Raw genomic sequence first — 14,577 nt, 5'->3', positions numbered from 1 at the left:
ATCAGTTTCCTTGAGTGTTCATAATAACCATCATATTTCTCTATCAATCACCATTTATCAACCAATCTTAATCACCATTGTTCTCTTTCTTAAATTTCATTTTAAATACAACCAATATCTTCTAAAAACTTCACCAATTATCTCACTACAGATCGATAATCATCTTAACTCAGACAATTATATAGGCCATGATTATCAGTATCAATCTCGTGGAGATTTATTTTTAAATTAAGAAGAGGATGAATGTGCCTTGCGCTGGAAAATATGGCGATGTTATAAGATAGGGGTGTACCAAGTAGAAACGTAAATACTTGTAACGACTGAGTTGTAGCACCCGTACTTTTATGGTGCATGCTCAAAGATGCGTCATTGGCATGAGATGAAGCTTCATCTCAAAGTTTTGGTTGCGTGTTTAGGGAATTTTGGGCCAAGTAAGAAGTTGCACCATAATGGTGCTTCACCCAGTAGGTGGCTGGCCAAGTGAGATATCGGACCATCATTGCGCATTACGCGAGAACATTGGTCAAAAGCTAATATCGCACCATCATGGTGCATCATCTAGTGGTGGATGGCCGAGAGAAAATTTGCACCATCATGGTGTAACACTCAAGTTGGCCTACGGTCCAAAACTAGATGACGCACCATCATGGCGCATTATGCAATGGGGCATGCCAACGGACATGAATAGTGAAACAAGCATGTCAAAACGCTCCCCAACTTTTAGTTGTAAAAATGTTAATAAAACATATATAGGATAGGGTAGTTGGTTGAAGGTACATTAAGGAGGAATATGCATTAAGCCTCATAGCTTAGCCAGTAAAGCCTATATGATGCGAAATCATCATTGTGTCACGTTTCCAGGAGAGCTTCATGATGCTTAGACATTATTATTACAGCATTGCGAACTAGTGATACACCACCATAGTGCAACACGAAGTATATGCCAATGATGCACATTCTTGCATATTATTTGCAAAGGACCCTTTGGCATATAGGTACTAGGCCTATTGATTGGCTTTTTCCTTTTGCCACAAGTTAGATTTAGTTGCTTTCTCGACACATAAGAACTACAGTCTATGCTTAATCCCTTCTCCATAAGGTACATAGGCAGCTGCAATGAGTTGCAACATTGATGGTCCAACACCTTGTCGCTCATATCATCTAATTGCGAGGTGATGGCAACATCGTGGTAGCTCATATCATTTGGACCGACAATGCAATGCAAGAGATGATTATTTCCATACTTGATAAGGTAAGTTGCAACTCATACTTCCTATCAAGACGTTCAACGTAGGCATGCACCAACTGTGCTTTGGGCATGGCAATGAGAGTAAGCTATATTCGTATGCAAGTAGAGCGAGCTTGCATAATCCATTTGGAATCACAAGGATGACGCAAGGTAAGTACGGCATGAGCCGAGATGATGCACTCTTGGCACAAGGAAGACAAGTACATGCATTCATACCAGTGCCAAAGCGAAGTAAGGAAGGGGAAATAGGATTTCAACAGCCTATGTATGAGTCCAAGGCATTTCCATATGCCTGGACAAGACTCGGAAGCCAGCGATGAATGTAAGAATGCATCAGAAACATCCTTTATGGCGTTAAACCCTTTGCAAAATAAGGGTAAGTTAGAAAGGTGTGGAAGGTATGTTCAAAGCATTATGCTTGCAAAGACAAATGGATGTAAGTTTTAATTCCCGGTCACTAGCATCATAGTGGCGTATCGGGGAGTTACGCATAATGCCCTGATGCTTTAGGCATAATTTGCTGGTCTTCCACATGACATGAACCTACCCAAAGCAACAATTATTGGAACATAAAGGCTATCCCAGTGATTAAAATCCTTATATTTTATGGTTGTCTCCGGCGATTCAGAGTTAACCATCCGCGCTCACTTCTAGTAAAAAAAAATTGGACGTATTTTAACAATTTTAATCCTTCGAATTTGCTTCTTATGATATTGGATCACTTCTTACTTGTACCTAACTTCATTCCTTACACAATTAAGTGTCAATTTACTCCTTTTGGGTGATTTGCCTAATATAAAAACAAATAAAAGAAAACGAGAATAATATACAAGAAAATTCGCAAATAGTACCACGGAATTGACATTAATATAGCAAGATATGCACTTTTCTTCCCAGTATCTATTTGTGATTTGATTAGAAACTATGACAAGTCTAATCAACAAAGTCATCGAGGATAAGAAACCGATTGACTTTGTAATAACTAGAAATGGTCGTATAATTACTCACTGTATATACGCGGATGGCAACATAATATTTCTTAATCCATTTTATAAAAATGCTTGTGTCCTCGAAAATATTTTAAATAGATTCTGCAAGTGGTCTGGCCAAATTATTAGTTCTTCTAAATTTACTTCACCAACCACTAGTAGTTCAGGAGAAAGATTTTCCCAGGAAATGTCCAACACTCTAAATGTGTAGGCTTCTATCAATCTTGACAAATAATTGGGAATTATTTGCTGGGGAATTGAAGGGTAAACGAAAGAACTTTTTCTAGCTTATCTGTTTAAGATTTTGTATCTAACTATATTGTGTAAGTTCTTAGACTTCCTAAAGATTTGGCTAATAAGTTGAACAAGTATCGAAGAAACTTCATATGTGGATGGATAAGGATAGTGAAAAAATTCACAATGTGTCCAGATATATTTCCCTCAGGATAATGATGATCTTGGGGCACTACAAGAACATGGGAATTTAGTGAAAAATATTTTTCTATCAAAGAGTTTTTTTTGTCAGCAAACATATTCACATGTGACGAATCGCAAAATTGTTGGTATAAATATTCTTTTTGCGACAAAAATACTATCTCGTCTTTAGAATTTTCAATGAAATTATGGATGGCAACAAAAACTTATCGTAATTTCCTCTGTCGCCAATGATTTGTTCAGCGAGAATTTTTCCAATCACGAATTTTACTTATATTGACGATGATAGACACCGGTCGCAAAAAAACATAATTTGCAACCACTATTTTTTTCTCGTTAATTAAATATATATAGGGTGACAATACCAATCGGTCGTTAGTAACCTTTAACGCGACGGGATGAGATTTTGTCTCCATAGTGTTTCGGTGTCTAAAATACTTCTCCACGATGTTAATGTTAGGCGAGAAATAAATGTTATTTTTTTGCCACATATAAGAATAGTCCCTGGAAATAATATTTACAGTGACCAAATTTTAGACACAACAAAAAACTCCGGTGACTAAATAATTTGTTGTTAGGATTACTTATATATTAGAGACAAAAAATACTCCCTCCGTCCCACTATTAAGTGACCTAGTTCAAGTTTTCACAATTTTTAAAGCAAGCAAGGGAAAAGAGTATATTTAAGCATTTTTTACAATTATACCCTTATGGATAATAACTAGAGAAAATTTGAAATGATTTATCTCTGAAACTACAACTCGGATGTTCGCAAACTTCATACAATTGAAAAACATTTTAAAATACATACGTAACGAATATAAACATGCCTATCAAATTACGCATATTTCTTATATTTCTTATAATCAATTAAAAGGATAATTTTAAAAATATCTCCTTGTTTAGTGATATAGGTCTCTTAATGGTGGGACAAAATCTAAAAGTAAATAGGTCATTTAATAGTGGGATGGACGGAGCAGTTGTCAGTAAAATATGGATTTACAACAACAAAATTTTAAACGTTAAAAAAAAATGGATGACATATAAAATATTAGTACCATGAATGTAGTTGTCCTTTCACCTTCAAAGATTATAGATATTAAAGAACATATCTAGAATGATTTATAAACAAATTACCTTTAAACATTTTTTTTGTTTTTTGATCTAAATATTTCTCAATTTCAGTAAGTATATAAAGGCATGATAGTTGATACGAGTTGCCATCACTTGATACTTGATAAAATATTCTTGACTCCTGCTATTACAACATTAATAGACTGGCCATATAACTTCTCCGCCCAATCAACAATATTACTCTTACTCGCAAAATTTTCCGAACTCAGTGACACATTCAAGGATTTTATCTTCTTCACATATTGAAATGCACAAGTATCCACTGCTGCCTCCCTTCGCGCTAGCTCTACTGCCTCCACTTCAGAATAGGGAGTAGTCTCTGACAAGAGAAGATATATTATTACAAATGTGATCTTGTCGATCTTCGTTCTTTTACCTCGTAGAACACTAAGTAGTTCATTCCAATCAATACCTCCTTTGTTAACAAATCATTCTCTTTCTTCGCATATGAATCCAAAGATATCTCTTTGATATCGTTCAAGAAAATAGTTGCAATGTTAGTATGCTTAATTATCTATCACTTGTTTCCTCTCGGTCAATCCATGCAGTAAATTCATTGCATTCATTGGTATTCCCACAAATCCATAAATTATATACATGAAATTTCAATAAACTTGTAAACCACGTAAACTACAAAACAAGATTATAGTAAAAATAATTTAATCAAACTAATAATAACACAAAGCCATAACCATAGATTACTTAACTGGTTCGAGCAAAAGATTAGCATAAGAATAAATATGTATCGAGTTTCAAGTAAACTAGCAATGAATATTAAGTTTCAAGTAAAATAACAATAACGAATTATTATTCTAGATCTGAGTCATCTTCTTCTGGCACCATCTCCCCGGGCTTTACCACATCATTGTTATAGTTAAACAATGTTTCATCTTCTTTATCCTCCTCCTCATCATCATTATCATCCTCGGATAGAACAAAATCTGCATCTAACATTTCGATTTCAATATCATCATCTCTACGAAGTATAGTTGCCTCATTATTATTTTCTTGAACAGTGGTTAAAAGAAACAACCCTCTTTGTTCTGGTGATATGCCTCTTCAATAGTTGCTTCTATTTCTGGTTGTACTTCGTTGATATCCATTTCAGGAGCATCCCATATATGTCTATGATGCATTTTTTGAGCTACTTTCCAATTTGCTCCATGCTTGTAGTCATCAAGGTAGAAAACTTGTTGCACTTGTGATGCAAGAATGAAAGGTTCACTCTTGTACCACATTTTACTAGTATTTATACATTTCAAACCATAATCCTTTCAAATTCTCGTCCTTCCAGGAGTTACGTCAAACCAGTCATATTTAAATAACATATCTCGGTAACCATATAAAAAGTATAACTCGGTAACATCCTACAAGCTACCAAAGAATTCAACTGGCTTACTGTTGTGTTCGCCATCTACTACCAGTCCGCTATTCGGGGTCGTTCGACGAAGTTCACGTTGTTTGGTATGGAATCGAACTCCATTATAGATACAAGTAGGATATGATTTTGCGCGAGATTCAACTCCCTGTGCTAACGAATGCAACTCATCATTAGCCTCAAGAAACTTTTCATAATGCAACTTTTCGATCTGTACATTTTCAGATAAAACGAATAACAAAAATGAGAGTGTTTGCAAACGATAATGATATATGATTGCTAAAACAATAACGAAAAAATGAGACTATATAATACAATAATGATATATGATTTTCATTAGTAAAAATTAATTACTTACCCGCTTTCGAAACCATTTAGGAAATAGTTTTTGATGCCTCTGTAACAAGTTGTGATTTGATTTCGCTTTCAGCTCATTCAAATGTTCACTGTATTGTCAAAGATAAATAAGACAACTTTTTCAGTCTAAGGAAAATATTTAGTATACAACAGAAACAACAATAATTATCAGATGATAGGATGAGGCACTTACTCCATGAATTAAGATGGATTGAAAGATTGCTGAGAACCTTGAGTCTTATGTGGCTAGATTTTTTTGTGCATAAATTAAGTTTCTGAAAAGCTGAAAATAAAGTATGCTTTTTGGAGAAGTATTCTTAAAGGAAGTAATGTTATCTTAAACTGTTTAAAATAAAATATTGGTGGTGGTATGGGTGCCAATTTGTTGGAGGATCCTTGGGTTTCCGATAGTCCTATTATTTTTTTTGATCATAAAACTAACATTCATGTTTCTAACCTTAGAGTTTGTGATAATATATTAAACCCAAAACCAACACCCGAGATTTAATTGTGGTGTGAGGCTTAATTAATTGACCCTCTACTCTCTAACCAGATTAAGGACATCCCTAATGCCAAGCAATGTATTAAAAGTAGTTGAGATTTTTTTTTTGGGTTAGTCAGTTCTAATAGGAAATTGAATATTAAAAAAAACTTATCTCTACCCACAAATTCCACTACCAATACTCATAGTCATAACTAAATTAGTGATTTATTTGGAGACCGAATTGTCCATTTGAAAATAAACTATTCCAATGACAAGTGTCACAAAAAAAAAGAAACTTAGTAAATTTTTATACAGGAAATAAATTTCTCTTTACCCAGGTAGTGGGTTATGCAACAATAACATTGCAATTATAACTTGTTTATTCTTTAGTTGAGCTATGATGTGACCTATTTAAAAATAAAATTTATGATTAAACAAGAATCGATACAATTATGCCTACCAATATTAATTTAACCGTTTATTTTTAATAACTGATTTTAAAAGTGGTAGATGGTGGTATTTTAATTATGTTTCAGATTGTGGTGATATTAGATAGAAATATATAACATATTACCAAAAACTTACTTTCAAAATTATTATCATTTTGATTTATAAAAGAATTGGTGGCAAAATTGCTAAAAAATATAATAATAACCACGTGAAAGGATTTGTCCCTTGTTGGAAGATACAACAAAAATCACTTAGAACAAGAGATGAGAACACTCATTCAAAGTGCTACTATGGGTAGAAGAGATATTCACTCTCATCCAAACTTTTTTCATAACTCATTCATATGAAGGAGTTTATTACAGTGGAGATTGAAAGGCACATGATCGACCAATTGGAGGAAAAATCACTTGAAAAGGCACATGATCAACTTCTTGAAGATAAAAACAAAAAAAATCAATATTAAAATAACTAAAAAAGGTTTGTATAGCCACATGATCAGCCACTCGAGTGACTTTTTCTCGCTCAAGTAGCTAATCTTGTGCGTCTTGAAGTAATTTTTCCTCCAAGCGGCTGATCATGTTGTATTTATTTTCCACGGTCTAAAAAACAATCTCTCATTTAGTAAGTCACTGAGTTCGAAAGTGAATAGTCGATACCTTCTATTACTCTCCCTCTTCTCTGTAGTTCCCTAGTAACATGCATCATTTTCAATGAATATTTTTTCCTACACATCATTATAATCTTCGCATTTGTAATCATTTCTAATTATTAATCTATTATTATTCATCCTAAAAGTATGTAATTTCAGAGTTTTTTGGAACAAATAGTAATCTGCTATTAATATTTTGTTTAACAAAATTTTTATTGAATATAATTTTCCCAAGTCAGAATTTAAGTTCATGAATCATTACTGATTCTTTCTTTGAATCAATATATGAACTCATCATCTACTTGCAATTGATCCAAAATCTATATTAATATTTTGAACTTTTAGTTTTAGTAACTGCTTTTATGACTAACTTCATCAGTTTTCTTCGAACCTTTTTTTATAATCCTTCAGAAGTTGTTCAATATGATCAATCACTGATCTTTACTGTCATGTCGTCAAACCAAGAAAACATAAACTCCAATCTCCATAATGACTCGTTACAAGACTTTGCAAATATCCTATCACAGGTAAAATCTTCTTCCACGGTCAATATCACCCTGGCTATAAACTAAACCACCAAAACTGTCTTGTTCTCAAGATAATTATTACTAAATCTCTTCAAATTACTGTTGTAAGAGAGGTTCAGCAAAAAATTGGAAAACTAACCATGTATACTATGTCTCTGTGTTCAGGGATGATACGATAAAATTTGAATCTCATGCTGACTCTGAGATGATAATGGATGTAACACCATGGGTTATCAAGAATGATCTATATGCTTTGGAGAGATGTATCCTGGGTAAACAACCATGCGAATATAAGTTTGATTAAGTGGAAATTGGTTTGCAAATTCATGGCTTACCGGTGGAAAACTTGAGTGCAATATTTGTGTATGAATTTGTTTCATAGGTTAGAAAAACTCGTCTGATACCCGTATATGAAGCACCTACATGGGAAAAATCGCTAGAACAAAAACCCAGATTGACATTAATCACCCACTTCCAAAAGCCATATCTTTACCACTACCTAGTAACCCCACTTATGCGGTAACTCTCGAGTATGAACAACTTCCAAAATTTTGTTTTTTTATGTGGCTTAATTGGACACCTGGTGAGAGCATATTCAAAGTTAAACAATTACAAGATTATGTATTTGAGCATTATATGGAACATCTGTTAGAGCATTGCTAGGTAGAACTCACAAGTGTTGCTATCTCAAGATTGTTGTCAAATTTAGTTGTCAAAACTATATCTTGATTTCTAGTCTACAATTAGTTAAGTCTCAGACTAGGATAGAAATGTAGTTGAGAAACAGTGGATCACGGCAATCATCATTGCGTTTTACCGTTTGAAGGCGAAGATCAGCCGAAGCTTTTGGAGAACTTCATCAACAAAAGGTAAGTAAAGACTGAACCACCTATTTCTCAAGTTATATTCACTTTTTTACCATTGAGACGATGTTGTATAACTAATTAGACAAAAATTTCGATTCAAGTTTATCTTGATAGTTCTCGAAATATATTGACTAAGCTTAACAAACATTTGTTCATACATGATGAATTTCAGTTAAGGACTATTTATTGTTCGGAATCAAATAATGATTCAAGTTTTATCGTACGAAAATAGCCTGGAACAGTGATATATGTCATTGATGTTATTTAGGAATGTTTTGAATTGATTTAGAGAGAAATATAGAACTATTGTAGAATCGGATAAAAGACAGTGTTATCGGTCTTACAAACTGGGAAAACTGTTATAAGTCTGAACCCGTATTACATGTATTCGTACACGTAGTGGAGTATCTATATATCGACTTGCAGATTTGTGGTGTGCATATTCTTATGTATATCATGTGAAAATCTGTTCAACTCGTGAACCAGATCGGTATGCATACTCGTACGTAAACCATTTAGAAACCGTGGTTACGGAACCTGGTTAGTTTACAAACCGGTTGGGTACCCAAACCAGTCTACAAACCAAAATAGTTATGTGGACTCCAGAACTGGTCGTAGTCTTAAGGTTTCCAAACCGGTACGCATACCTAAATAGTTCTACTGACTCCGGAACTTGGTTTTGTTAAATGTTTACAAACCGGTACATGTACTCTGACTGACCTGAGTCACGAACGGCTACCTTGTGCATGTACTAACCATGTCGATTATCTTCAAGTGCAATTAAATTATTCCTACGAGATAATTAGCATTTGATTAATTCTCTAAAAACACTAGACTTATTTAATCACATGATTGTGACTCAAGATTAATGTCTTAAGTGTTCACGAAAACGGGTATTAAGCTTTTAAGTTCAAATCGGCTAGTTTCGGCTAACCATGTTGAAAATAGTCTTTGTACACGGTTCGGTTACCGTTTAACCTAACCAGAGTGTATATCTTGCTTATGTAAAAGATTCATCTAACGGTCGATATTGTTTCCTTGGTTCCAAAACTATCTTAGCTTAAACCTAAAGCGACCTATGCTTTGAATGTCTATAAAAGGGAAAAATTCAAGCAACTGGGATCTTTGAATCCCGATACTACTTTTTATTGTGTCCTAGTTGTATCTAGATTCATCCTCTTCCTAACCCTTTTAGGGTTTAACGATTACAAAGTCTTCATAGGGATTCGTAAATCCAGGTCCAGTTATCTTTCCTTGATAACTCGAGTATCCTGATCTTGACTGATTGTTGAGATTTCTCCATCGATCAAGATAGATAGAAATCATCAAAGTTCTCTTCATATGAAACTTTGTTGATTCCACGGGTTTTATACTTGCGAGGTGAATAATAATCTAGGATGCACTTCGGGTTGCATAAGTCCATATTTTGAGGTTAGCTAGACTTTGTCTATTGCTACCGATTTCCATATCACCTTGATCAAAAAAAATTTGATCGTAAAGGGAATCATATAAATAAGATTAATCTGTAGGAGGCAGATTGGTACGAAGTCTTCAATTGAGTTGAAGCAACTCTTAGTTGGTGTGACGTCAGCTAAGGGAATCAATTGCACGGAGTCCTGCTGGGATTCAAGAGGTGTAAGGAGCACGACTGTACCTTAATAGGTGGGATACCTTTTAGATCTCAACTACATTTCATTCTGAAGTTAATTGGTAGTAGGCTAGTATTTGTAACGACTTAATACGGTTTGGTGTTCAATCTGGACTAGGTCCCGAGGTTTTTCTGCATTTGCGGTTTCCTCGTTAACAAAACTTATGGTTTATGTGTTATTTATTTTTCCGCATTATATTGTTTATTGTAGGATCAGAATCTCGCAATGATAATGTTTCAGCGAAATTATTAATGACACAACACTTAAGCGTCGCAGAACAATTCCAGAAATGATAAAATAAATGACGACAGCTAAGATCACGAGAAAGATATGATAGTCCTGCGAAAATTAGAGAGTTTGCGAAATTAATATTTGTAAGGTTGCGAGAATGTCGCAGACCATATCGGAAAATAAAGGACAGATTAGCTGTCATCCACTATGTATTTCCTTATAAATATTCATTCGAGTTGTAAAGAAGAGAGAGATCTTTTTTTGAGTAAGAAACAAATAAATAGGAGAGAGAAATTTTAGAACAGAGATCATTCTTGAATTCTTTATCTTTTCTTGTAAGAACATCCAAAGGTTAATCAATAAAATTAAGAATACAAGCCTAAAATGAGTTAATTAATAATGAAATCACATGAAGAGTGTAGTGTAGGATTTCCTGCAACTACATAATGGCGCTAGAAACAGGGAATTGAAGATCGAAAGTTGAAAATTGTTGATTGAGAATATTCAAGTCAAGAAAGTGATTAAACAAATCAGTGAATCAGTTAGAAGAAAGATGAATAGAATTAGTGAAAATGGCAAAAGATTGGAGTGTAATATGATAACAAAAACGATGATTAATGAATTCCATGAAAACATCAAAGGAAGAATACATAAACGAAATTTTGAAGGAAGGAAAGTTATGGCGGTAGAAAAAACATCACCCTTGAAAGATTGGGAAAAGCAAAAAATTGTATTCATGGCGGAAGAAATACCAAAAGAAAATTTGAACCACACATCTTCGTTGATCATCACAGTGCCTATTACACGAAAAGAGAAGGAGACAACAATAAAATCCATAGGAGAATGGATGTTGAACAGAACTTTAATCGATACATGAAGTTCAGTTGATATAATATTTTATCACGCATTCCGGGGAATGGGATTTAAAGATGAAGAAATGTCCAGTTCAACATATTTTGTTCACGGTTTTGGAAAATCCACAAAAAAACCTAAAGGAGAGATAGTGGTACGAATTCCATTTGGAGAAATCGAAACACATGTAACATTGTACGTGGTGGATATGGAATCGCCATATAATATGTTATTAGGAAGATCATGGATACATGCGATAAAAGTTGTGGTATCAACGTTGCATCAATGTATTAAATTCCCCACTCCAAATGGAATAGGTGAAATCAGAAGAGATGTTGACAATGCGAAATTATGTCATCAAATTGAAGTCAAACATTATGAAGGACAAGCAAAAAAGAAACAATTTCGCAAAAAATTGGCAAAGGAAGCAAAGAAGGAAAAAGAATTTAGAGTATATATGATAAGGGCAAAAGAAGGCAAAGGAATACCCAGCGAAATTTCGGAAGAAGGAGAAGGACCCATAAAAACAATAAAAGAACCAACACCAATGGGAGAACCTAAACCCAGTTACACTGCCGCAGAACCAACAAAAGAAATAAACGTTGGGACTATAGAAGCCTCTAATGTTGAGAATTGGAACCAAAATGGATATAGAAGAAGAAGAAAGAACTGTTAACTTGTTGCGAGAATATAAAGATATTTTCGCAGGAAGCATGGATGAGATACCAGGAATAGATCCATCAATTGCATGCCACAAATTGGAGATTAACAAAAATGTGAGACCATTTAAACAGAGAATAAGAAAAATTGCAACAACTTACCATTCCCAAATAGAAGAAGAACTACAGAAAATGCTTGAGGCAGGAATTATAAGAGAAGCTAAATACCCAGAATGGATAGCGAATATGGTCATTGTCCCAAAGAAAAACAAAGGAATCAGGATTTGCATAGATTTCACTGATTTAAACAAAGCTTGCCCCAAAGATAGTTTTCCGTTACCAGATATTCCTCAAATGGTGGAATCCGCAGCGGGAAATGATAGGGTATCATCTTTAGATGGGTACAAAGGGTATAACCAAATCCCTCTCGCTGAAGAAGATCAAGAACATACTGCTTTCTTTGCCCCTAGAGGTTTATATTGTTACACGAAAATGCCATTTGGTTTGCGAAACGCGGGAGCGACATATCAAAGAATGGTAGAGAAGGTGTTCGCAAAATGGATACACAAAACATTAGAAGTATACGTGGACGACATGTTAGTAAAGAGTAAAGAAGCTAAAGACCATGTACAAGACCTGAGGGAGATTTTTGAACAAATGCGGCAATTAACATTAAATTGAATCCTGAGAAGTGTACTATTGGAGTTGCTCGGGAAAATTTTTAGGCTACATTGTATCAAAGGAAGGAATACAGGTTGATCCGAAAAAGTGCAAGCAGTTCGTGACATGCCAACACCAGCAACAATAAAAGATGTACAGAAGTTGAATGGGCTTCTAGCTTCGCTGGGGAGATTCATTTCGCGATCATCAGACAAATGCAAATATTTTTTCGATATACTCAAGAAGGGTGCGAAATTTAAATGGACTGATGAATGTGAAAAAGTTTTCAAGGAATCAAAGAACATCTTATGAATACAACTATTTTACAAAAGCAGAATCAGGAGAAGAATTATTGATCTATCTTGCGACGACGTCGCATGCATTAAGTGTTGTGTTATTGCGAGTAGACGCAGGAGTGGAGAAACCCATTTATTACATTAGCAAAACTTTTAATAGCCGAGAAGAATTACTCAAAGATTGAAAAGTTAATTTAGCATTAGTTTATGCATCATTTAAGCTCCGCATATACTTTCAAGCACACAAGATAAAGGTATTAACAAAGTACCAATTGAATCAGTGATGAAGAATTCTAAAAGATCAGGAAGAGTGGAGAGATGGAACACAAGTAGGCCACTTTGATATTAAATATGAAATTTTGTCTTCACCAAAATCACAAGTTGTTGCAGATTTTTGGCAGAATTTCCTTTAGAAGAAGATGAAGTAGAAAAGAATGATGGAGGTAGAAGAAGAACATGGAGATCCAAAAGATTTGTTAACAGAACCAAATAGATGGGAGATATTGGTAGATGGATCATCAAATGGAGAAGGAAATGGAGTTGGAATTGTTTTAATTTCGCCAGAAGGAATAAAGATGGCTTTTTCATTCAGATTGGAATTTGCATCCACTAATAATGAAACAGAATATGAAGCTTGGTACATGCCTTAAAATTCGCAATAGAAATGAAACTAGAAAATGCCAGGATCACTAGTGATTCGCAGCTAGTTATTCGCCAAATAAAGGGAGAGTATACTACAAATGAACCATCCTTGAAGAAATACAAGAAGCTGGTTGAAGAATTGTCAGCGAAAATCCCAAAAATAAATGGAGGCACATTTCAAGAAAGGATAACAGACTCGCAGACGCTTTTGCTTTCATCTCAAGCATGATGACAGATCCAACTGCGAGATGCATAAAAATACAAACACTTTGTCACCATCAATCAATAAAGAAGAAGAAGACGTGGACGTGATGATAATAGACAATGAAAAAGAACAAATGAACAATATCGCAGACTGGAGAATGGAACTTCATGCATATTTGGCGAAAGGAGAAACACCAAGAAATAGATTGGAAACACACAAGTTAAAAAGCCGTGCAACGAATTATGAATTAAGAGATGGGTTGTTATACCGAAAATCCTTTAATGGACCATCACTCAGATGTTTGACACGAGAGGAAGGAGAAAAGGTGCTAAAAATGTTACATAGTGGGGATGCTGGCAATCATAGTGGAGGAAGATCTTTGGCACATAGAGCAAAAACGCAAGGTTATTACTGGCCATACATGCATGAAGATGCAAAACAAATATCAAGACGTTGCGAAGATTGTCAGCGGCATGGAAAGAAAATACATGCACCTGGAGCACCATTGTCATCTTCAACTAGTGTATGGCCTTTTGGAAAGTGGGGCTTAGATATTGTGGGGCCATTTTTACCAGGATCTGGACAAAGAAGATACTTAATAGTCGCAACAGATTATTTCACAAAATGGACAGAAGTGAAGGCAGTACAGCATATTCGCGACAAAGATATCTTTACATTCATATTCGAAAATATCATTTGCAGATTCGGAATTCCTGCACAGTTGGTATCTGATAATGGGAAACAATTTGAAGGACAGAATATAGAAATGCTACTTAATGCATTCAAGATAAAATGTGGAAAATCTACTCCTTTGTATCCACAAGCTAATGGGAAGTAGAAGCAACAAACAAAACAATTGCAGATA

The sequence above is a fragment of the Papaver somniferum genome, chromosome 5 (assembly GCF_003573695.1).
Source record: "Papaver somniferum cultivar HN1 chromosome 5, ASM357369v1, whole genome shotgun sequence".
NCBI classification, from domain to species: domain Eukaryota; kingdom Viridiplantae; phylum Streptophyta; class Magnoliopsida; order Ranunculales; family Papaveraceae; genus Papaver; species Papaver somniferum.
This window is presented reverse-complemented; position numbering follows the sequence as displayed.